Consider the following 25,965-nt stretch of genomic DNA (forward strand, 5'->3'; position numbering starts at 1 on the left):
AAGAGATAAAGAAATTATAGTATATATATCTTAAATAATATTAACGCGGTTGACACGCCTAGAACGAGCTCATATAAATGTGAAATATATTAGAAATACTTAGATATCTAACTTTCTTTATAGCGGCGACGGCGAGATATCTTCGAACTTTAGATATTAATCTCTCTATATCTTATAGTAATATCCTTTCTCTATATAATAACGAAGTCTAAAAACTTTTAATGATTCGGATTGAAAGAAATTCAAAAATTTATATATTTAGTTTCCCGCGTACGGAAGTACTATAGAATCCTAAAAAACGAGTACCTGTAGCGGGTCGGACTCTTCCTCGCTCTTATCAGGGCAAAATTCTAGGTGTCGCGAAAGTGCGGAGGAGCAGAGTAGTTGCCATAACTCCAATAGTACCTTGTATACTCTGTTAGCAATATCAAGCTGCGGCTGATACTTAGTGCCCATATATACGCAGGGGTGAATAATATGTGCTGGGGCGCGGGCTTCCCAGTAGTGAAAAGCTTGCCGAGTACTGGTTTTTAACATATTTAATTCTCAGAGAGATCTTCTAAAACCCCTCGAACCCTTCGAGAGCTTTTTAAGGGCTCTTCGAGAGTTTATATCGAAGAGATTATTAAAGTAAGCTCGAAATTTAATTATTTTAATAATAGTTGATTAATTTCGAGCTTACTTTAATAGTTTCTTCGATATAAACTTTCGAAGAGTTCTTAAAAAGCTTTAAAAAGTTTAAGGGATTTTAAGTAGTCTAATTCTAAAAATCGTATTTTACTGAGAATTGAGAGAGACGTTATAATTTATTTAATATACTTAGAGGAAGACTCTCTGAAACTCTTCTAATCCTTCGGAGGCTCTTCGGAGACTCTTCGAGAGTTTTTATCGAAGAGGCTCTTCTCGTAAACTCGATAATTTAAGTAAAAATCTTAGTTTTTAATATATCTTTACGAATACTTTATTAAATTTCATTTATGCTATACTATTTAAAAGCGTATAGTTAACTCTATAACTCTACGTACTTAATTTATTATTATATTTTTAATAAAAGAAAAGAAATCAAAAAAGGTAGATTTAAAGATTTTAAAGTTCTTTTTCAACTTTCTCTTTTAGACGTATTCATATACACTCGCTTTTAGCTTAGAAATAAAGAAATAAAATAAATTTTAGCTTTAAAATTACGAAATCTGAAGATCTAATTAATTAACTTTAAATTTATAATTATCGAATATTTTGTAATTTCAGTCTTGAGTAATGAGAAAGCAAGCTTTCCAATTATATATCGGGCAATACATCAAAAAATTAAGTCTTGGCAGGGTTTCCTACTCAGACCCACTGCGTAGGGCCTTTCTGAGACTATTCCACATCAAATCATCACTTAGCAAACGGAGAACACCACTACAACTTAATCTATCATCCCCACTACATTAATATAATACATCACTACAATAACGTTATAAGAGGAGGATCTACTGCGACGATCACAGCCAATTAGACCTCGACAGAAGGAACATCGCAAGAGAAGGAACTACAACAGGCAAATGCGGAGAATACTGCGGTGAACACTATGGAGAATACTGCGGAGAAACCAAGTGGTAATAAGGCCACCATCGTCAAGAACACGGCTCAGCTCTCCAAGATCCCACGTCATATGCTCTCCACGATTCCACATCAAATCATCACTCAGCAAGCGGAGAACACCACTACAACTTGGCCTGTCATCCCCACTGCATTAATAACATCGTAAGAGGAGGAACTATAACAGGTAAATGCGGAGAACACTGCGGAGAACACTACGGAGAACACTACGGAGAAATCAAGCGATAACAAGGCCACCATCGTCAAGAACACGGCTCAGCTCTCCAAGATCCCACATTATATGCTCTCCACGGTTCCACATCAAATCATCACTCAGCAAGCGGAGAACACCACTGCAACTTGGCCTGTCATCCCCACTATATTAATATAATACATCACTATAATAACGTTATAAGAGAAGGATCTACTACGACGATTATAGTTAATTAAGCCTCTATAGAAGAAACATCGAATAATATATATTTAGACGAATTGAAATCGTTCGATATCTACAGCTATTTTATTATTCGAAAGATTTCACTACGATAGAAGATATTATAAGATTCACACCACTAATTAACACGTTATCTTTATTTCTTTTCGATATTTCGATACTTCTTACTATAAGAATATAGCCTTTCTCTATTTTTTATAGATAATTATTACGAATTAATCCTCTATACTATACCTTTCTAATTAGATTTTAATACGTCTCTCTTCGTATATATATATCTATAGATTATATAGATTAATGAAATAACTTTACATTATATTAATATTATATAATATTAAGAACTATTTCTTAATAATAGTTCTAATTAAAAAAATAGATTATAAATTTAATTTATAGACTTAAACTTATATATATTAATAAGATATAGATAAATAAGAGAGATATAACTTAATAAGAACTCGATTTATTATAGTATAAATTAGTAATTTATCTCGAGTATAATATTACGATTCTAATAATCTTACGATCTTATTTATATTATAATTTAATTAAGCTTAGCGTATTAAGGCCTTTTAATCTCTCTATCTTACTATAAAGTTTATACTTATAATAATTCTATATAAATAGTATTCTCTTTATATTATAATATAGAGTTATTATATATATTATTAAGTCTCTAATATAATACTATCTATCTTTTTTCTAAAGCGATAATAATTTATTTACTAATTATATTAAACGTATAGCTAAGAAAAAAGTATATTATTAAAAAGTTAATAGCTATAGCTAAAAAAGCTTATTATTTAAAAGATTATTTAAAAAAAAGCTTTCTACTTATATAAAGGCTAATCTAACTAAATTAAAAAAAAATCTTAAAAAAATATATATCTTTAATATAGTAAAAGAAATAGACTCTAGACTAAATCTTTTTTATACTTTTACTAATTTAATATTAACTATAAACCCCTTAATCTTAAATTTAAATAATATTTAAAGTTAAATTATTATAAGTAAATTATAAATATAATATTATTTAGAAGAATTTAAGAACTTCGATAAAAAGATTCTAAATATTAATAAAGTTAGATCGTCCGTATAATATAAAAAAAAAGCGTTTTATTACTAAAAGATATACTATCGAATTTAATTTAAATTATATTAAAATATAATTTATAAATATTATTCGAAGAAGAGTTAATTATAATCTTTATCTTTATTTCTAATTTATAAAATTTTATAAAAAATATTATCGAAACTTCTAATACTTAATATAATAAATTAAAAATATTAATAGAAAGCTTTTAAACTATTAGTTATAATATTAAAATACTTTAATAATAAAATAAAGAATTTAATTATAATATCGCTTATACTAAGACGGAGATATTAATAATTACTATTTAACTAAGTAATAGTAATAATTAATTATTCTATAAGCGAGAAATTAATAATAAACTTCGAGGTTTACGTAATAGATATTATATTAATATTATAAAATTTATTAAAAAAAATAAAAAATTTAAATAAGATTTAAGATATGAAAAGTAATTATTAAAAAAGTAATAATCTTTTATATTAGTTAATTTGAAAAACTTTAATAAAAAAGATATAGAGATTATATCTTATTAGCCGAGTATTCTTATTAATAGCCTTTATTAAAACTTATATTATATTTCTATTATAAATCGTATAAAGAATATAAAATTAAATAAATAATATTTTAATATTTTAGATTTTTATAATATTAATAATTAAGATAAGTAGAATAGTTAATATTAATATCTTAAAGCGAAATTTAGATAAAATACTATAATCTTTTCTACTGAACTTAAAAAAATCGATTATATATAAAATTATTATAAGTTTACTATATATAATATTATTAAAATAAAAATAAATAAAAATATCTTAAATTTATATTAAATTATCTAAAAAATAAATAATAAATTAAATAATATATAATAAGATTATAAATAAGATTATTAAATCGAATATTATTATATTAATAGAATAGATTAAGACTAATTATCTCTTAAATATTAAAACTTTAATATTAAACTTTATAGATATATCTTTTATTAAAATAAATAAGTTATTTAAAATAGTATTAATATAATTTTATAGATTATAATTAATTAATAATAAATTTATTTTTATTTTTAATATTATATATATAGTCTTAATAAAACTTATTTTAGAAGATTATATAGAAGAACTTTAATATTTAATTATCTTACTAAAATAATTTAATATTATTCTAAAAATAATTATAATTAGAATAATATAACTTTTATATATTCTTTAAATCTAGAATTATTATATTTAATTTAGATTATTATATATCTAACTATTTATTATATAATAAATCTATTACTATTTAAAGTAATAATAAGTCTTTAAAAAAGAATTTAAATTATATAATAAAGATTATATTTAAAAAAAAAGAATATAATAGAGATTTTCGCTTATATTTTTATTAAGATAATTAAAAAATTAGAGAATTAAGTTATTACTATATAGTCTTAAGACTTTAAATAATTTTTTAATTTTATTAATAAAAAAGCGAAGTTTACTATTAATATCGCCGCTATTATAATAAAAAATTATAAGAAATTCTTTTATAAATTAAAAAAGAAACCTCTAGTTATAAAATAGTTATAAAAATAAATTTTTATAATATATTATAAATAGCTAAATATTTAAAACTTAATTAAAACTAATAAACTTCTCTTTTATTACTTTATTAATTATAAAATATATCTTAAAAAAAAAGTTATTCTATTATTAAAAAAGGCTTATAGACTCTCTAGAGATTAGATATTAATTATAAAAAAATATATTAATAAAATATTAGAGAAAGGCTATATTAGATTAAGTACTTTTTTTTATATAATATTTATTCTAATTATAAAGAAATCTAATAGAGAATTTAAACTAGATATAAACTATAAAGCTTTTAATATATTTACTATTTCTAATTAAAATATCTCTTTATTAATTAAAGAGATTCTCGCTAAATTATACGCGAAAAGAATATATAATAAAGTCAATATTATAGTCACTTTTAACGAAATTAGAATAAAAAAAATTACGAAGAAAAAATTATATTTTTTACTCGATATAATCTATTTAAATATATAATAATACCTTTCGAGTTATATAATATCTTTATTACTTTTTAAATATTTATTAATAATACCTTACGTAAATATTTAAATATATTCTATATTATCTATTTAAACGATGTTTTTATCTATAGTAATACTAAAAATAAGTATATTTAATATATAGAAAAGTTATTAAAAAAAATTTAATAAGTTAATCTTTATTTTAATATTAATAAATACAATTTTTATATTATTAGAGTTAAATATCTAAGACTAATTATTATAATAAAAAAAGTAAAATAGATATAAAGAAAAGTAAGATTATTACTTAATAGAAGAAATTTAATTATATTAAAAATATATAAATATTTCTAAGATTCGCTAATTTCTATTAAAAGTTTATTACGAGATATTATAAAATCGCTATATCTCTAATAATTCTTATTTATATTTAATAGAAGAAAAATTTTATCTATTTATAAACTTAAGAATATTCTAAATAACTCGCTTTTAAAATACTTAAGAAAACTTTTACTACTACTTCTATACTTATTTATTTTAATTTAAATAAAAAGACTTAATTAGAAACGAACGCGTCTAATTTTAGAATTATTACTATTCTATTATAGAAAAATAAAAATAAAATATTTAGATTTATAATATTTCTTTTTAAAAAGATATCTTTTATAGAGTATAATTATAATATCTATAATAAGAAATTTATAATTATAATATAGATCTTTAAGAAATAATATTCTAAGCTAATTAATATCTCTATTAAGAATTTTATTAAAATTATTTTAAATTATAAAAATTTATAAAATTTTATATTTTTTAAATAATTTAACTTTCGCTAAATAAGATAAATAAAATTTCTTTTTAAATTTAACTTTTATATTATTTATTATCTAAAAAAATAAAGTATTAAATTTAATAATCTTACTCGATAAGTAGAAGATTTATCTAAAAATAAAAATAATAATTATATTTATTATTAATATTATATAATTTTTAAAAATAATAATTTTAATAAAGATATTAAGAATATTATATATCTTATTATTATACTTTTAAATAATATAAGAAAAAATATTATCTCTTTAGCTATAATATTATATAAATTTAGTAAATAAAATAATATTAATAATAAAAAGTTTAATAAAGAATTATTATTAGAAGTCTTAATAAAAGCTTCTTAAGAGAAGTTTATAGAAGAATCGAGAGAAGTCTCTACTACTAATATTTCTAAGTTATTATATTAAATAAAAGACGCTTATAATTATAATAATATCGCTTAAAAAATTATATAATTAAAGATATCTAAATAGAGAAAGCTATTATTTAAAATAATTAAGAATAATCTTAAATTAAAATTAGATAATTATTATCTTTATAACGAGTTATTATATATTAATAATAAATTATATATACTAGATATTCTTAAATTACGAATTAAGATTATTAGAGATATTTATAACTCTTTATCTAAAGATTATATTAATAGATTATTAATTTATAATAAATTAAGTAAATACTACTATTAACTAAGAATAACGAATTTTATTACTTACTATATTAAGAGCTATTATATTTATAAGAGATCTAAAACTTATAAAAAGAGTAAATAAGATTTATTTAAACTTCTTTTTATTCTTAAATAATACTAATAAGATATTTTTATTAACTTTATTATACTATTATCTATCTATTTTAAATATAAATATTTTTATTAATATATTATAATAGTTATAAATAGACTTAATAAAAAGAAAAAATTTATTTTTTTAAATTTCTTAAAAATAAAGATAGTAGTTTAAGTCTTTATCGAATTTATATAATAAGAAAAAGAATATCTATTTATTATTATCTTCGATTAAGATATTTAATTTATAATATATTTCTAGAGAAAACTATATAAAAGAATTAAGATCAAATCTAAACTTTTTATTATATTTTATTTCGAAATTAATAAATAAATAAAAAATATTAACGCTATTTTAAAATAATATTTTAAAATTTATATTAATTATAATTAAGATAATTAAATAAATTTATTATTAATAATAGAGTTTAAAGCTAACTTCGATAAGAACGCCTTATTAAGTATATTATTATTTCTTTTTATTAAAGAATATATTTCTCGCTTAAAAATAAAATCTTTTATTTCTTAAAATTAATTCGCTAATTAAAAAGTAAAGAGAGATATTATGAGGTAGTAAGGCCTTTTTTAATAGAACTACGTAGTAGCTATATAATTACGAGATTTAGATATATAGTTAATAGAATAGATAAATTAGTTATTAGATAAATTAATAACTAAAGAAAGAAGAAGAGAAAAGAGAATTTATAAGTATTTAAGATTTTATTAAGTATATTAAATACTCGTCTTAGCTATATAGCTTATAGTCTAATAAGTAATATAAGCGAGTCTATTAATTCGCTCTAAGTACTTTTATCTTTATAATTATATTTCCCCTTAGAAAGTTTAATTCTTAAATCTTTTTATTATTACGTCTTATAATTAAATATTTATAAACTTACTAGTTTTTTATATATTATTTATTACTAGCTTAGATATAGTCTAAATTAATATATACTATAATAATATATTTATATACTAAATCGCGATAGTATTACTATATATATTATTATCTTAATTAATAGAATATAGACGTATTACTATCTTATTACGATATACTATTATTACTATTATTATACGCTATTATTATTATTATTACTTTAATAATTATAGTAATCTTATTATTATAATTATAAAAATCGCGCTAATAAATATAAAAGCCTTATTTTTAATTTAACTTTTATTCTTTTTAGTAATAATATTAATATCGACGCTATTACGAGTAAATATCTAATTCTTCTTTATATTTATTATCTTATTTTTATTTATTTTTATTATAATATCGCGATAGCGAGTTATATATTATTATAATAGTATAATATATATATTAATTAAGATAATAGTTAAGTAAGATTAAGATTATTTAGATTAACTTTATATATAATAAATATCTCGAAAAATACTTTATAATACTTTTTAGATAGTATAAGAAGTATATTAATATATTAATAATAGTATTAAATCTTCGCTCTTATAGCTCTATAGGTTATTAAGTACTCGTAATTATTATTATTTTTACATCTCGCGCTATTGCTAATAGATATTTATATTTATTTTAAAGAAATTACTTTATATCTATTATTACGATATCTACTTATTTTTTATTACTTATAAAAAAATCGCGGTAGATTTAAAATTATTCGCGTTAATAAATATTTAAATCGATATTATAGATTTAAAAAAAATTAAGAATAAAATTATATTCTTATATATTCACAGTATACGCCTTTAAAGTTTACTTTTACTTTTTTTCTTAATTATTCGCGAGATTAAAGATTAGATTATACTTCTTATATAAGAATATTTAATAATTATTAATAATATATATTATTATTAACGCGTATTTAGATTTAAGAATTTATATTTTTTAATAAAAGATTATAATATAAAAATCTTTTTTTTATCGATATCTATTACAGAGGTCTGCACCGAAAGTCCTGCACATGCGCTAAAACTCTTGGCATTCTTGGCAAATATTCTCAATATCTTGAATATCAATGCTTTGCATAGTAGCGATATCAATGCTTGCTATATTTGATACATGCATATATAATACATAGTAGCGATATTACTGCATGCATACGGGGTATATAATTGCGATATTACTGTGTGCATTGTAGCGATAGCAGCGATATTAATGCTATATATACTTGCGCTGACAGGGGAATAGGGGAATCGAGGGAGAACATGAAGAATTTCAGTATATATTCAGTACATGTCCAGTATAGTAAGTGGGCATCTTCTCACTACTCTCCAATTCTAATATGCCCAATGCTTAGAGCATCAATCATGACGACGGAACCAGACTTTAGGCACTTACTTTGGCCGAACATGGCATTGCAGCGAAGATCGTTACGGCCATTACAGAAGTCTCTCGTTGGACCGTCACTCGCCTGAAACAACAAGCCCGTGACAGAGGATATGACCCCACCGTATCCAAAAAGCTGTTACTATCGTATGTATCCGATGCCCCTAGATCTGGACGGCCCTCTGTCATTACGCCCGAGCTTGAGAGTGCTATTTTGGCCGCTGTACGAAAGGATCGCTATGGCCGTGAAAAAACCTCTTTTATATTAGCTGCTAAGTAAGGAATCTCCTTAATAATAATCCTACGAGTACTCAAATATAATAACTTCCGGTCAGTCAAAACCACCAAAAAACCGCCTCTTTCGGCAGCCCAAATGGAAGCTCGTTATCAATTCGCTTTACGGTACAAAGACTGGACCATAGAGGACTGGAAGGATGTCATCTGGACCGACGAGACTAGTATAGTCTTAAACTCTCGATAAGAACGAATATAACAATGGCGTCAGCCCGGTAAGATCTATATCAAGTCCGCTATTCGACGTCGTTTCGTAGGCGCTATAGAGTTCATATTTTAGAAGTATTTCTCGTACGATAAGAAGGGTTCATATTACATTTGAAAGGCCGAAATAACAGTCGAAAAGAAGGAATGTGCTTAGGAACTAGCTACTATTAATAAGGTCTTAAAGCCCGAGACTAAATTGCAGTGGGAACTCTAGACCGGTATGAGACGTATGGGCTTACGCAATCTTCCTGGCGTGAAGCCTCAGTGGAGGTTTACAGCAGAAACTGGGAAAGTCACCATTACAGGGAAGAAAGGGGGAATCAACTGGTATCGCTATCAGAAGAAGGTCTGTTTGTATACATTTCTCCAAATTCTCCGGCTTCTTTCGCTAATCAGACATAGATTCTCCTTCCATTGCTTCTGAAATTTGCCCAGGAATGCAAAGAGGATAGACCTAACACAGTAGTCATGGAAGACAAGGCCCCAGCCCATGCCTCAAAGTTTCAGGAACCAGTCTTCATGTCTATGGACATACTTAGATTGCCATGGTGTGGAAACTCGCCGGATCTGAACTGTATTGAGTCATGTTGGCCTTGGATGAAGCGACGTACTACTCGAAACGGTCCATTAACGACTCGGAAAGAGGCTGAAAAGCGATGGACTCATTGCTGGAAATATCTTTCACAAGAGAGGATTCAGGAGTGGATAGAACGTATGCCTAGATATATTGCCGAAGTTATTCGTTTAAAAGGCGGTAACGAGTACAGGGAAGGTAGTTTTGGAGGGGATATACGGCTATATAATTCAAATGAGCGAGCCAATGAGTATATACGTAGTTATATAAAGAATTATCAAGAAAAATGAAGCTATTCAAGAAATTTGTCAAATTGCCGGAGAATACCAAGAATGCCAAGAGTTTTAGCGCATGTGCAGGACTTTCGGTGCAGACCTCTGTAGAGTAGTTATCTTACGCTTTTTATTTAATATAATAATTTCGTCTCTTAATAATAGAGAGCGAGGTTATCGCTTAATTAATAATATACTTAATACTATAACGATAAGTATTAAACTTTATCTTTTCCCTTACTTAATCTATAATTATATATTTTATTACTTATAATATAATTTAGATATTTAGATAAATTCTTATAATACTCTAATTATTTATAATTATAATATTATATTTTAATAAAAAATATCTTAAGCTTAATATAAGAGTCGCTATTTTTAAATTTAATTCGCGTAAACTTTTAATCTTATAACGCTAATAAGAATAAACTCTTCTTTTAATCTTATTAACTTTTTATATATTATTTTTTAGACTTAATATACTATTAATTATTACTTTTTTAATTACTTATCTTATTACTAAAGCGAATCTTATTTAAAATAAAAAACTCTTTTATTTTTTATAGTCTTTATTTTATATTTTAATATTATTATAATAATATAATATAAATAATAAATTAATTAGTCTCCTTTAAAACTTTTAAAAAAAATTTCTCTACTATTCTATTTTATAGATCTTTTATATATTTTAGATCGATTATATAATAATTTTATTGCGATTAAAGTATAATAAAATAGTTATTAAAGCTAGTTATTAACTATATATCTCTTATAATTACTTTAATTAATTAATATTCTATATTATAAGATTTAATAACTAAATTATAAACTTAATTTAAATATTACCTCTTATATTTCTCTTAGATAAATTTCTTAATATTATATAATATTATATCTTTAATATTTCTTTAAATCTACTTCTTAATATTTATTAAGAGAATTAAAATTTAGCGAGTCTTTTCTTTATTTATATAAAAATCGATATAAGATATTAAGGCGATAAAATTATTATAGTTTTAAAAAAATATAATTATCGAGTTATAGTTATTAAGATACTATATATTAAATATCTTAATAATACTTATTTTCTTATAATTCGAATTATAATAATAATTATCGCTATACTCGCGATAATATTTTTATATATTCTATATTTTAATTAGCTTAAGTTTTTTAATAACTAGTTACTTTTTAATATTAAGCTTTAAAAGTTAATAGCGTTAAATTTAAGTTAAGTCTATAAAATAAAAATCTTTATTTATAAATAAAGAATTATTAGATATAATACTTCGGCGATTATTATTTTTATTAATAGTATTATTAGAATTTTTATTAATATTAGAATTAATATTATAATCGCTTAATTACGTAATAAGCGTATTTTAATAAAAGTTATCTATTAAATTAGAAATATCGCTAATTAACTATAATAGAATATTTCTATTTTATAAACTAATAGAATTAACTCGCGAGTTACTTATTATAGCTAAATTAAATAACTTTATATAAATAAAATTATTAGAATTATAAGATAATAAGATTTCTTTTAATAAAACTATATAGTAGTTATATAATTATAAAATCTAGATATATAATTAATAGAATAAATAGATTAATTATTAAAAAAATTAATAATAATAAAAAAAGAAGAGAAAAGATAACTTATAAGTATTTAAGACTTTATTAAGTATATTAAATACTCGCTTTAATTACGTAGTTTATAGCCTAGTAAGTAATATAAGCGAGCCTATTAATTCGCTTCGAGTACTTTTACTCTTATAGATATTAAATTAGCTAATAGATTTATTAAGAAAATAGATATTATAAGAAATTATCTAAGAAATTAGTTTAAATAATTATAAGCTTTATAGAAGAAATAAGCTAATTATTATCGTCTCTTTATATTAGAATTTAAAGTTAAAGATATAATTATACTTAATAAAAGAAATATTAAAATTATATATCTTAGCAAATTACTAAATTATAAAAATTTTAAATTATTTAGAATTATTAAGACTTTAAATAATTTCGCTTATAAGTTAAAACTTCTAACTTTTATAAATAATATTTATTCTATCTTTTATTTATAGCTATTATATCTCGATAATAGCGATTTATTACTAAAATAGATTAAGTCTTTATTACCTTCTATTAATATTAATAAAAAAGATAAAATTTATAATATTAAAGAAATAGTTTAATCTAAATTAAATAAATAAAAAAATAATCTCTTAATTAGTAAGAGAAGATATCTAATATATAAAATTAGATATAAAGACTCTAAAATTAAGAAAAATTTATTTTAATAACCATTTATAAATATAGCAAAATATTCGAATCTAATAGTAGATTTTTATTATTATTATCTCGAGGTCGTTAACCCTTATTTATTATTTAAAAGATCTTCGAAATAATTTTCTTTATTAGCGCTATTAATTTATAGTAGCTATATTAATTTATAAAAAGATCTTAATATTATAATAAAATATTAAATTAATATATTTAAGAATATTACTTCGCATACGTCTAGATATATTTTCTATAAGATTGGTATCTACTATATAGTAGTCGTTGCCGAAGCTTTAAAATTAAAGAAAAGGATAATATTACGATTTTAATAATCTTACGATCTTATTTATATTATAGCCTAATTAAACTTAGCGTATTAAGACCTTTTAATCTTTCTATCTTACTATAAAGTCTATACTTATAATAATTTTATATAGATAGTATTCTCTTTATACTATAATATAGAGTTACTATATATATTATTAAGTCTCTAATATATAATAATATTATTAAGTTCGATAAGTTAAATATCTAAGATACTCTATAGAGATTAATATAAAAAGTCTTAGAGTTATTATCTAAATATAATCTAGAATAAAAGTTAAAGTTTAATCGATATAAATATATCTCGATTAGCCTTTACTTTCGAAATTCGCGTATACTTTAAGCTACTCTACTTTTATAGTATAAGATAGCTTATTCATTTTCTTATATTAATAATAATTCTAATGAAATTAATAACGGCTTATTATTTTTCTATAAAGTTTATATACTACTTATAGTTATTATCAAGTATAATAGAGCTAAGATATTAAATTTTAATACTCCCTTTACAGCGAAGGTCTATTTACTTTTCCCCTAGAACTATAGCTATAGCTTTTTATGAATTAATTACTTATATTCTACTTTAAAGTCTTCTTAAATCTATAAACCTCGCTTATATAGAGAAATCGAGAAGAGTACTTTGAATGTAATAAGTGTATATCTATCGTAGTAAGGCTTTTCGATATAACTTACTATAAGATATTAAGTAACTTATTTATAGACTTTAAGCGAGTATCTATTCCTTTATATCTCTCTCTAAATTATCCCCCTCTAACTATCTTATTAAATATCTTCGTAAAGAACTTTATAGTATATTATAGATTATATCGAGTAACTAATTTATAAGCTTCGAAATATATAAGCTTCTAATACTAGTATCGGGTATAGGCGATATTAACTTTAATATTAGCATCTAATACTAATATCTAATATCTTTCTAACTATCGAGTTCTCCCCTAGCTATCTTATCTAGTACGCTTTCACTTTTCTTCTCTAAATTCTAGCCTTAAGCCCCTTAATCTTCTATCTTTAATAGTACTATAATCGATATTATATCGTAGAATCTATAAGATATAAAATTGCGCTAAGAAGTTATAGAGATATAAATAATAATTTATATTAACGTAGCGAACGTCGATTAAGATCTCTATAGCTGAATTATATAACGTAAGAATATCTTTATTAATCTTATAAAGAAAGCTATCGTGGCGATGATTTTCGTTAAATCGAGCTTATAATCTAATGAAATTGATAACGACTTATTATTTTTCTATAGAGTTTATATGCTACTTATAGTTGTTGCCAAGCATAATAGGGCTGAGATGCTGAATTCCAACAAACCCTGGCCAAACCTTATCTCAGTCTTATTTATCAACTTGTCGCCTTACGGAGGCTCCCACAGACCCGCAAGGACTTTCTTCTCTCCTTATATATGCTTGCCACTGGGGGTACCATCATTCTTAATAGATGCATTTGTAGGTTGGGGGTTTCGGTGCGATCGTAGCATTCATAATAATGCACCAGACCATCCCTCCCAAGAGTACCTGCTTTCTCCTTCTTATTCCCACGGATCCATGGTCGACGTGCCGTCTGACACTAGCTGAATAGACAAGCTGCTCAATTCCGATAGATAGGCCTCTAAGGTGGGCACGCGGCTTTGAATATTGTAAAGCTCAGCCCAAATCGATTTTTGTCAGCGTGTCTAGTTCCTTCATGTTCTATGCATGCGTTCCTTCTACATCCTTCCATGTCTATTCCATCATTATTCCTTTCATATAGCTAGCCATAGATAGCAGTGCTTTGTTCTCCATTAGCTACATAATAACTAATAGCCTTATTATTAAATCTATACGCTTTCTATTATTACTACTACTATACTACGCTGAGAGGTTATAAGCTTCTAATTAATACTAATAATATATTAACATTTTAATTATATTAATTTTTTTTTTAAAAATATACGTTCTTCTAGCTATAATAGATAAATTAGAATAATAAGATAGTAAAGATTAATAGTCTATTATACTTATACTAGAGAAGTTATAGAAATTATATAATCTACGAACTTAGAAGATAAATTAGATAAAGTTTAAATAATTACGATCTGAGAAGATCTTTAAATTCGCTATACTCTTATCGATAATTAATATTTCTATACTTAAAAAAGTATTTAATTAAGATCGCTAATATTAAATAATATATAGTTATTATTAGATAGCTGAAATATATTTAATTCTCGCTAAAATATTAATCTAGTTATAAGAAGATAAAGAGTATAATAAATAAGAGTTCGCTAATTTATAAATTAAAGATAATATTTATATATCTCTTAAGTTAGATAATTATATCTATATTATAAATATTTATAATATATATAATATAATTAAAATACTTAAAGATATATATAAATTTAAAAAATATATCTTTTATAAAGTATTATAAAGAATTATTAGTTATATAAACTTAGCTAATTATAAAAAAGTTATTAAGTATATTAAGATAATTAAAAAGATTAAAATAAAACTCGCTAAATTAGATTATTAATATACGTAAAAGATTATAATATTCTTTCTTTATAGACTTCCCTTCTCTTATAAATTATTTATAGAAATTATCTTAAATAGTCGAGATAAAGACGCTAGAGGAAGGCTATTAAAATTAGATTTTAATTATATTATTAAATAACTTCTTAATAGAGAATATTATTAGAAATTAACTAGTATTAATAACTTTAATAATAAAGCTATATTTATAAATAATAAGAATAAAAAAAACGATAATAATAATCGTAATAATAATAATAATTATAAAACTATTCTTAGATTTAAGTATAACGACGATAGTCGCTATTATAGTAGAATTTACTAGCTATCTAATCTCGACTAAACCTTCGCTAAGTAAGTTAAAAAGAATAAGAATTATATCGAGAAATTTAAGAAGAAGAAGAAGACTAGTAAGTCTATCTTTATTAAATCTACTAAAAAATCAAAAATAGTAAGAACGGTTTATATAAAGGCTATTATAACATTATATAATAACGACTAGTATTTTAATAATATAGCCTTATTTCACATAATATATTCCGAAGCCTATTTCGTTAAGGAATTAATATCCCTCGAAAACTCTATTTTAATCGAGACTACTAATAAAAGGATATTAGAGGCTACTACCGTAAATAATATCTTATTAAAGATCTTTATTAAGAATAATAATAGCGAGAATAAAGAATATATGCTTACACTTATAAACGTCTATTATATCGAAGATCTATTTATAAATTTATTCTCTCTAGATATATTTTAATATAACGATTTTACTTATATTAGAAAGGGGGATTATCTAAGAATCTATAATGATAATAATAATACTATTTTTAAGAGAGAACTAATAGATATATTTTATAAGCTAAGACTTATATTATTTAAAGCTATAATAATTAAAGAGATCGCTATAGCCGCGATTATTAAGAAGATTAACTATTATAAAATAATAGTTATTAAATAATATTAAGTATTAAACTATCTAAATTTCGATAATATTATTAGATTATTAACTATAATAGAAGAAATAGAAATTATAGATAATATTAAAAGATAATTTTATAAGTTATATATCTATAAAAAATAGAAGAAGACTCTAGACTATAAACTAATAATTAAAATAGAAAATACTTTTAATAGTATTTATATAGACCTTTTTAATAGCGAATTAACTTTATCTCGCTTTAAAGGAGGCTATTACTACTACTTTATAAAGATTAATTAAAAAACTTAATTTTAATAGATAGACTTCTTGAAAATTAAGGATTAGATACTTAAGTTACTATAAAACTTTATTATTATAATTAGAATATAGTTTTATACTATTTCTAAGTATATTTATTTTAATAATAATAATAAGTATAATAATAAGAAAATCTAAGACTAGCTAGTCTTTTAAAATATATAATAAAAATTAATTATACTCGATTTACCTAAATAAAATAGCATTAATAAATATATTAATAATATTCTTATTTAGAAGATATATACTTAGTTAATAATTATAGATTTATTATTAAATTTATAAGCTAAGGTAATTAGAATAGCTATTCTAAATATAAATTACTTATCTACGACTCTATTAAGAAAGATAGCTATAATACTATATAAGGCTCTTATTAAAAAGAAGTTAAATATAGCTTATCTAAGATTATTTAAGATAACGATTTACGCTTATAACTATAAGTATAAATAAATAAAAAATAATTAAATAAGAGTTTCAATGTATCTTACTTAACTATAAGGAATTTAATTAATATCGATTATAAAATTAAAATAAATCTTATCTAGTATAATAATATAATATCTTATAAAGATCTCTTTAGACTTTTACTTCGCTTTTTAATAATATTAAAAATAAATTAAATAAGATATTAGAGGATAAGAATATTATAAATACTATTATCGTTATTAAAAGAATTTTATTATTTTTAGAAGCTTCTTTTTTACTATTTATAAATAGTAAGATAATAATAAATATATCTAGAGAAGACTCTAGGGCTATAGTCTAAAATCCGCCTATAGATCTAGAAAATCTCGAGGTTAACTATATTTCGAATTTATTTAAATTAAGTAACTAGAAGAGTATTATTTTTAATATATTAAACTTATCTATATTTAATCTATTAAGATACTTATAGCGAATTAAGAATAAATTAAAGAATTATTATATTATTTAAGATAATAAATAGACTAACTTCGATATTCTAAAGAGGGGATTTATTAAATTAATACGGGCTATACCGCTTATACTTAATATTAAATCTTATACTTATAAAGAAGCGATTAATAAATCTAAAGTATCTTAATAGATAATTACTATATAGAAGTAATAGAACTTATTATAGAAGATAAAGATATGGAAGCTAATATTAAGACTAGTATATTAAACTATTCTTAAAAAAAGATAGATTTATAAAAAGAAGCTAGGGGTAGATAACGAAATTCTATATTATAAGATTAGATACGTTATTAAGAGTTTTCTTTAATAAAAAGATATCGATTATAACGAAATCTTTTTAGATATTATTAAGCTAATTATATAAAAGATTCTCTTAGTCTTAGCTATACACTACGACTAAGAAGTAGATTTAATCGACGTTATAATAGTATTTCTATATATAAAATTTAAGTATAAGATTTATATAAAATAGTTAAAAAGCTTTATTAAATTAGATCGAGATCGAATTTATTTATTACTTAGAGTATTATACGAGTTAAAATAATTTAATTATAAATAATATAAGACGCTAGTAAAGTTTCTATTTAAAATTGAATTTATATATTTATAATTTAACTTATATCTATTTCTCTATTAATTAAACGAAGAAATTATCTTTTTAGTCGTCTATATTAATAATATTAAAATCGTTAATAATTAACTATTAATTAATTGGGCTAAGAGACTTCTACACGAATAATTCGATACCGTAAATCTCGATTTATATATATACTATCTAGATATAAAGATCGAGAAATTATTTAATAAAAATACTTAAAATAAGTTAATTTATATTTATTAATAAGATTCTTATAATCTATAATATAAGAGAGTATTATATTTCGTTTACTCTAATAAAATTAAATATAAATAACTATCTCATTTCTATATCTAATATATATATAATTAATTTAGAAGATATTATTATATTTAAGAGTGATTTAGAGGAAATTAATTATTTAATTACTTAGATATAATTAGATATAGCGTTTACTACTAGTAAACTAACTATATTCTCTTTTAATCTAAATTATTAATATTAATAAGTATATAAAAAAATATTACGATATTTAGCTAAGATTAGAATATATAAAATAATCTTTAAGATTATAAAAATAATAATACTATAATTATTTAACTACTTAGATATTAATTAAATTAATAAGATATCTATAATACGATTAATAGCTAAAATAATTATAATACTAAATAATAAATTTATTAATTAGAGATCTGTTAAGTAGAAGATTATAGTATAATTTATATATAAGATTAAATATATAACTACTTTTAATGCTATTTAGAATATAATATAAATATAATATATTCTATTAGAGCTAGAATAATAGCTAGATAAACCGTCTATAATATAATATAATAATAAGAGAGTTATAGATTTAGTAAAGAATTCTATAGATTATAAAAGATTACGCTATATTAATATTAATTATTATTTTATACGCGAATTAATAGCTAATTAGACGCTAAGATATAAATATATATTTACGAAGAATATAAAAATTAACGATCTTATTAAAGTATTAATTATTACGAAATTTAATAACTTTATCGAGATAATAAGATTAGTAAATAAAGATCTAGACTAATAAACTAGAATAATATATAATTTTAGCGTTAGAATAGAGATATTTAGATATCACTAGATAGAGGGAGTATCAGCGTATCTAGTTCCTTCTATGTATACATCCCTTCTATATCCTTCCATATCTATTTCATTATTGTTCTTTTTATGTAGCTAGCCATAGATAGCAGTACTTTGTTCTCCATCAGCTACATAATGGCTGATGGTCCCACCACTGAATCTACACGCTTTCTATCATCACCACTGCTGTGCTACGCTGAGAATTTTTTCTCCTCAGCGGGCCACTCAGCGTAGCTCTTGGAGAGGGCTTTATTGCACGTTTCGACGTATACAGTGATATCCACCTTCTCGAGTTAAGGCTTGTGAGTTTTTATCCAGCGGAGCGTATTAACAAGGTCGGTGACTGGGTCAGAGATGGTCTTGATCATGGTGGTGCTTGTGAGACCTTTCCTGAACTCTAAGGGTGAGCCTACAAATTGCGTGATACGACTGTAATCGGAGAAGACTTCAACTGGCAAGACAAGACCAGAGCCGGGAAAGAAACCAGAGACATGCAGATTCAAAGATTTGATCGGCGAAAAATCATGAACAGACTGTTCATCAATGTCAAAGACGTTTGGTGTGGTGGGATACGGCCAGTTCCCGCACTGACGAACACTGTCGATGGTAGGGTCAAATAACAACGTATCCGGGTTTGTGTTGGAATTCAGCATCTCAGCCCTGTTATGCTTGGCAAGTACTATAAGTAGCAGTACTCCTCCATAGAAAAACAATAAGTCGTTATCAATTTCATCAGGTTATAAGCCCGGTTTAACGAAAATCGTTACTACGACGACTTCCTTCGTAAGATTATTAAAGGTATTCTTACGTCGTATAATTCAGCTATAGAGATCTCGATCGATATTCGCTACGTTAATATAAGTTATTATTTATATCTCTATAGCTTCTTAATATAATTCTATATCTCTATATATATTTTATAATATAATATTAATTATAATACTATTAAAGATAAAATATAGAGAAGAAAAGTAAAAGTATATTAGATAAGATAGCTAGAGAAGAACTCGATAGTTAGAAAGATATTAAATGCTAGTATGAGATATTAATATTAAAGTTAACAATATCTATATTCGATATTAATGTTAGAAGCCTATACATTTCGAAGTCGAATTAATTACTCGATATATTCTATAATACGCTATAAAGTCCTCTACGAAGGCATTTGATAAAGCTCTAGAAGAGGATAAAAGAGGTACGAAGGAACAGATACCCGCTCGAAGCCTATAAATCAGTTACTCGATACCCTATAGCAAGTTATCTCGGAAAGCCCTACTACGATAGATATATACACTTATTACGTCCAGAGCACTCTTCCCAATTTCCCTATAAACGAACGAGGTTTATAAGTTTAAAAAGGCTTTAAAGTAGGATATAGGTAGTTAATTTATGGAGCTACAGCTATAGTCCCAGGGGGGAGCAAAGCAAATAGATCTTCGCTGCAGGGGGAGTGTTGGAATTCAGCAGCTCAGCCCTGTTATGCTTGGCATGAACTATAAGTAGCAGTACTCCTCCATAGAAAAACAACAAGCCGTCATCAATTTCATCAGTTTGGCAGCCCGTATCGCTTTTTGGTCACTGCCCTGGATGTCCGGTATACATGGAAAAGTGGGACTGTGCGAACTGAGCGGTAGTTGACGAAGATGACCCGTGAGTCAGGCTGGGTATCCGTTAGACCAGAGGCTGAGTCATTGCGCTGTCGAATTCGTGCCGCTGCTCGTATATTTTCCACTTTGACCCGGTCCTCGGCGTACAGTTTGACCACATATGGTTCAAAGGAAAATTCGAATATCATTTCCCGAATCTCCAGTGCCAGATCGCAAAATCGAGAAAAGGCCTTCTCAGCGACACGCGACTTTCCTTCCATGGCATATTCGTGATCCAGAAGATGCTCGTTGGCCATATCAACTTCCATGGCATCGTTGGCCTTATCAAATTTGGAGATAAGTTCTTGCAGGAGTGGTTTGCCCCCGAGCTCGGCCCGAGAGACGCTCGCTATTACGTGCGTCATATTTTTTGAGTCGATAGACACACTGTCGAAAGAGCGAGGAGTCCTCAAGAGGTGAATCTTATACTGTTGTACAACAGAGAAGAAGAGAAGAAGAGAAGATGGAAGTACCTCTCTTAATTATTGTCTGAAGCAGTGGGGTCCCTTTTGAAGCTAAAGCGCTTGTAATAATTCGAAGCAGTGGGACTGTGGGTTAGTGGGTCGCATATCGATGCACGGTGCCTACTAGTGCTGACTGCATGTGAGTGAGAGCGAGCATGTGCGTGGCAGGTCACATGCACATTTGTTGTGGTAGTCGGATCCGTTTTCTGCAGGTTAGCCTGGAATTATCGGAATTCAACTTATCTTCGGACAGTCCCCCTCCGACAGTCCCCCGTCAAACTAAAAAAGCCTCTCGTATACGATCTACACGTTAAACTGCTCTCAATCTCATCTAATTTTAGTAAAGGGTTACGCTAGTTCTACTTATTTAATTATAAAAAACTTTTAATTTAAATAAATTTCTCTTACTTTATTAATTTTAAAATGATTTATTAAAATAATAGTATAAAATATAAATTAAATTAAATTAAATAGATTATAAATAGTATAATAATAGTAAAAAGAAAATTTATTAATATATATAAAAGAATAAGATAGAATTAAATTAGAAAATCTTAAATTTATATATATAGTTAATTATAAATTTATTAGATCTACGCTTTTTAATTAGATATCGCGGGTAAATAAATTAGCGTCTACAATTATTAAAAATTTATAAAAATCTATATATAGAAGTCTTATACTCTAAAATAATTAGCTTTCTAAAGATATTATTACTTTATAATTTCGTAAATTATAGAGTTTAATATACGCTTTCTAACGATATAAAAATTATAAAGTTTTATCTACTATTAATAAATTAAATTAATATTTAAATATAATAATTATATTAAACGCGTTCGAGATTAAATAATAATCCTTTTATCTATTTATATAACTATTCTTCTTTTACTATTCTATTAATTCTATTAATTCTATTAATTTCATTAATATAAATATATTTACTCTCGATACTCTCGTACTTAATTAAATAAGAGAAGAATCTATAATAGACGAATATAAAGAATATTATAAAGAATATTATAAAGAATATTATAAAGAATATTATAAAGATAATTATTAGTAGTAGTAATATAATAAACTTACTCTTTATAATTTTATATTAATTTACGAGTAAAGGCCTATAAATTAAATTCATTTTTTTTGATTAAAGCTATCTAGTAAATTTAATAAGCGGTCTTTAATAAGCGAACTTTAATAAGCGATATTTGAATTCCTTACGCTTTAATAATTATAAGACTAAATTTAGAAATTCTTTTTTCTAAAGACCTATATTTTATTCTATATATATAAAAAAAAATCTCTAAAATTTAATAGAAAATAAAAAAGTTATTCTATATGTTAATAATGTATATCTATTTTTAATAAGAGAGACGCGAGAGAGAGAGATTTTGATAATTGCGAACGCTAATTTATTTATCCGCGATAACTTAGTCGATCTAATTAAAGAGCGTAGCGAATTCGAATTTATAATTAACTATATATATAAATTTAAGATTTTCAAGCTTAGCTCTATCTTATTCTTTTATATATACTAATAAAATTAATATAAGAGAAATTACTATAGTAGACGAAGATAAAGAATATTATAAAGAAATTAAGTAATAATAAAACTCTTAATATTAAGAATATAGCTTAACTCTCTAAGATCTTACGTTATATACTTTTTATAGTTTTATATTAAATTATTATTAAATAAGCGAAGAATACTACTATAATTTAATCTATTATCTCTATTATATTAAGAAGTAAAAGAAAAAATTATAATAGATAAATATAAAGAATATTACGAAGAATATTATAGAGAATATTATAAAGAAACTAAGTAGTAATAAAATTATTATCGTTAAAAATACGACTTAACTCTTTAAGATCTTACGTTATATACTCTTTATAATTCTATATTAAATTAATACTTAGTAATCGAAGAATACTATTATAATTTAATCTATTATCTCTACTATATTAAAAAGTAAAAGAAGAAATTATAATAGATAAATATAAAGAATACTATAAAGAATATTATAGAGAATACTATAAAGAAACTAAGTGGTAATAAGATTATTATTATTAAGAATACGACTTAACTCTTTAAAATCTTATATTATATACTCTTTATAATTTTATATTAAATTATTACTTAATAAGCGAAGAATATTATTATAACTTAATTTATTATTTCTATTATATTAATATATTATATTATTATAAGTAAAGGCCTATAAATTAAATTTATAAAGTTGAATTCTTCTAAGTTAAATCGAATTTTAGTTCTAGTTCTAAGTTAAATCGAACTCTAATCGCTTACTATACGTTTTTAATCTACTTTTACTACTATAAAATTAATTTAATCTATATAATATATAGATATATATATATAAAGAGAGACGCGCTAAGATTTAATTAGAAAGATATATCGAGTATAAAGAATTAATTTGTAATAATTATCTATAAAAAATAGAGAAAGACTATATTCTTATAATAAGAAGTATTTAAATATCGAAAAGAAATAAAGATAACATATTAATTAGTGGTGTAAATCTTATATTATTTTCTATCGTAGTAATGAAATAGTTATTAGAGTAAGATATTAAACGATTTTAATTCATCTAAATATATATCGTTCGATATTTCTTCTATAGAGGCTTAATTTATTACGAGCGTATTCTTAATATATTACTTAGCCCTTAGCTCTATAGCTAGCGGGCCTTAACGAAGACATCTCCTACTATATTATATCTTCTTTTCATCTATATAATTCGATAGCCTTATTATTCTTATTCTATCTCACTTATACTAATATCGTATCTATACTAATTCTAATATTATAATAAAGCTTCTTTATATACCCCTCGACGAAGAGAAATATAATTAAATACACTTTATTTAAATTAGCGAACGAATTTAAAGAAATACGCTAATAGAAGCTTTAGTAAGATATTAAGTTAAGCTATCGTATTTCTAAGAAAGTCTATTATATGAGTAACTCGATTTTAAAAAGCCTTACGAAATAGCGAAACGGTCTTATCAAAACTATAGACGAGGAATAAATAAGATATAAGAATTATTTATACGACTAGCGAATTAATAGTAGAAAGAAATCGTTATGAACTCTATATTAATAGTAAGTCTGCTATAATAATAATAAATATATAACCTCTTTACTAAGTATATCGACTATATACTATAATAAGTCTACTATAACGACGACGAAAATAGATCTAGTAATACGATTATAATCGATCTCTTTATTAAGTATATCGATAATATATATAATAAGCCTACTACTAAATAACATTCAATATATTCGATTCTTATCACCTATCTCTCTACTAAACTTTACGAATCGACGAGATAGAACGAAGAATAGATTCTTAATGATAAGAGTATAAGAGATATAAAGTAAGTCTATAGTAAAGCTTTCAGGCTAGGTTATTAATAGATATTAAAGAATAATATATATATACGTTAAATTTTCTTTAATTCTATTAAAGGATTATAATAAGAAGACTAAGTAAGAAGAAGAACTTAGAGAATCTTGCTAGCACGTAGGCAAGATATAAACTATATCTTCGGGATCTCTATAGAATAATATGGCAGATATAGTATAGTTAAGACCAGTATACGGCCCGGCAATATCACTATACCTCGGCAAATCTTCTTCAATTAAGGCCTACAAGGACTATAAATGTTTAGAGATATAAGGCAAGTAGTAAGCGTGCATCTCCGGTCTATTAGCCATAGGGGCTATGGCTATTAAGAGGGGGAGTAGTGTTACGAGCGTACCCTTAACACACTACTTAGCCCTCAGCCCTATGGCTAGCGAGCCTTGACGGAGGCATCTCCTACTATATCATGTCTCCTTTCTATCTACATAGTTCGATAGCCTTATTATTCTCGTTCTACCTTACTTATACTAATATCGTATCTATACTAGTTCTAATATAATTAATTATAATAATTATAGTAGATTCTTCTTTTATAATATTATTATAGTAATATATTATATTAATATAATAGAAATAATAGATTAAATTATAATAATATTCTTTACTTGTAATTATTTAATATAGAATTATAGAGAGTATATAACGTGGGATCTTAGAGAGCTAAGTCGTATTCTTAACGATAATAATCTTATTACCACTTAATTTCTTCGTAATATTCTTTATATTAATCTATTATAGTTTCTTCTCTTATTTTTTTCTCTTATAGAGTATTAAATTAAGTAATTAATTAAGTAAATAATTAAGTAAATAATTAATATAACGTAAGATTTTAAAGAGCTAAGTCGTATTCTTAATAATAATAATCTTATTATTACTTAATTTCTTCGTAATATTCTTCGTATTTATCTATTATAATAGTTTCTTCTTTTA

This window comes from Letharia lupina, assembly GCF_014066315.1.
Source record: "Letharia lupina isolate WasteWater1 chromosome Unknown contig_1, whole genome shotgun sequence".
Classification (NCBI taxonomy): domain Eukaryota; kingdom Fungi; phylum Ascomycota; class Lecanoromycetes; order Lecanorales; family Parmeliaceae; genus Letharia; species Letharia lupina.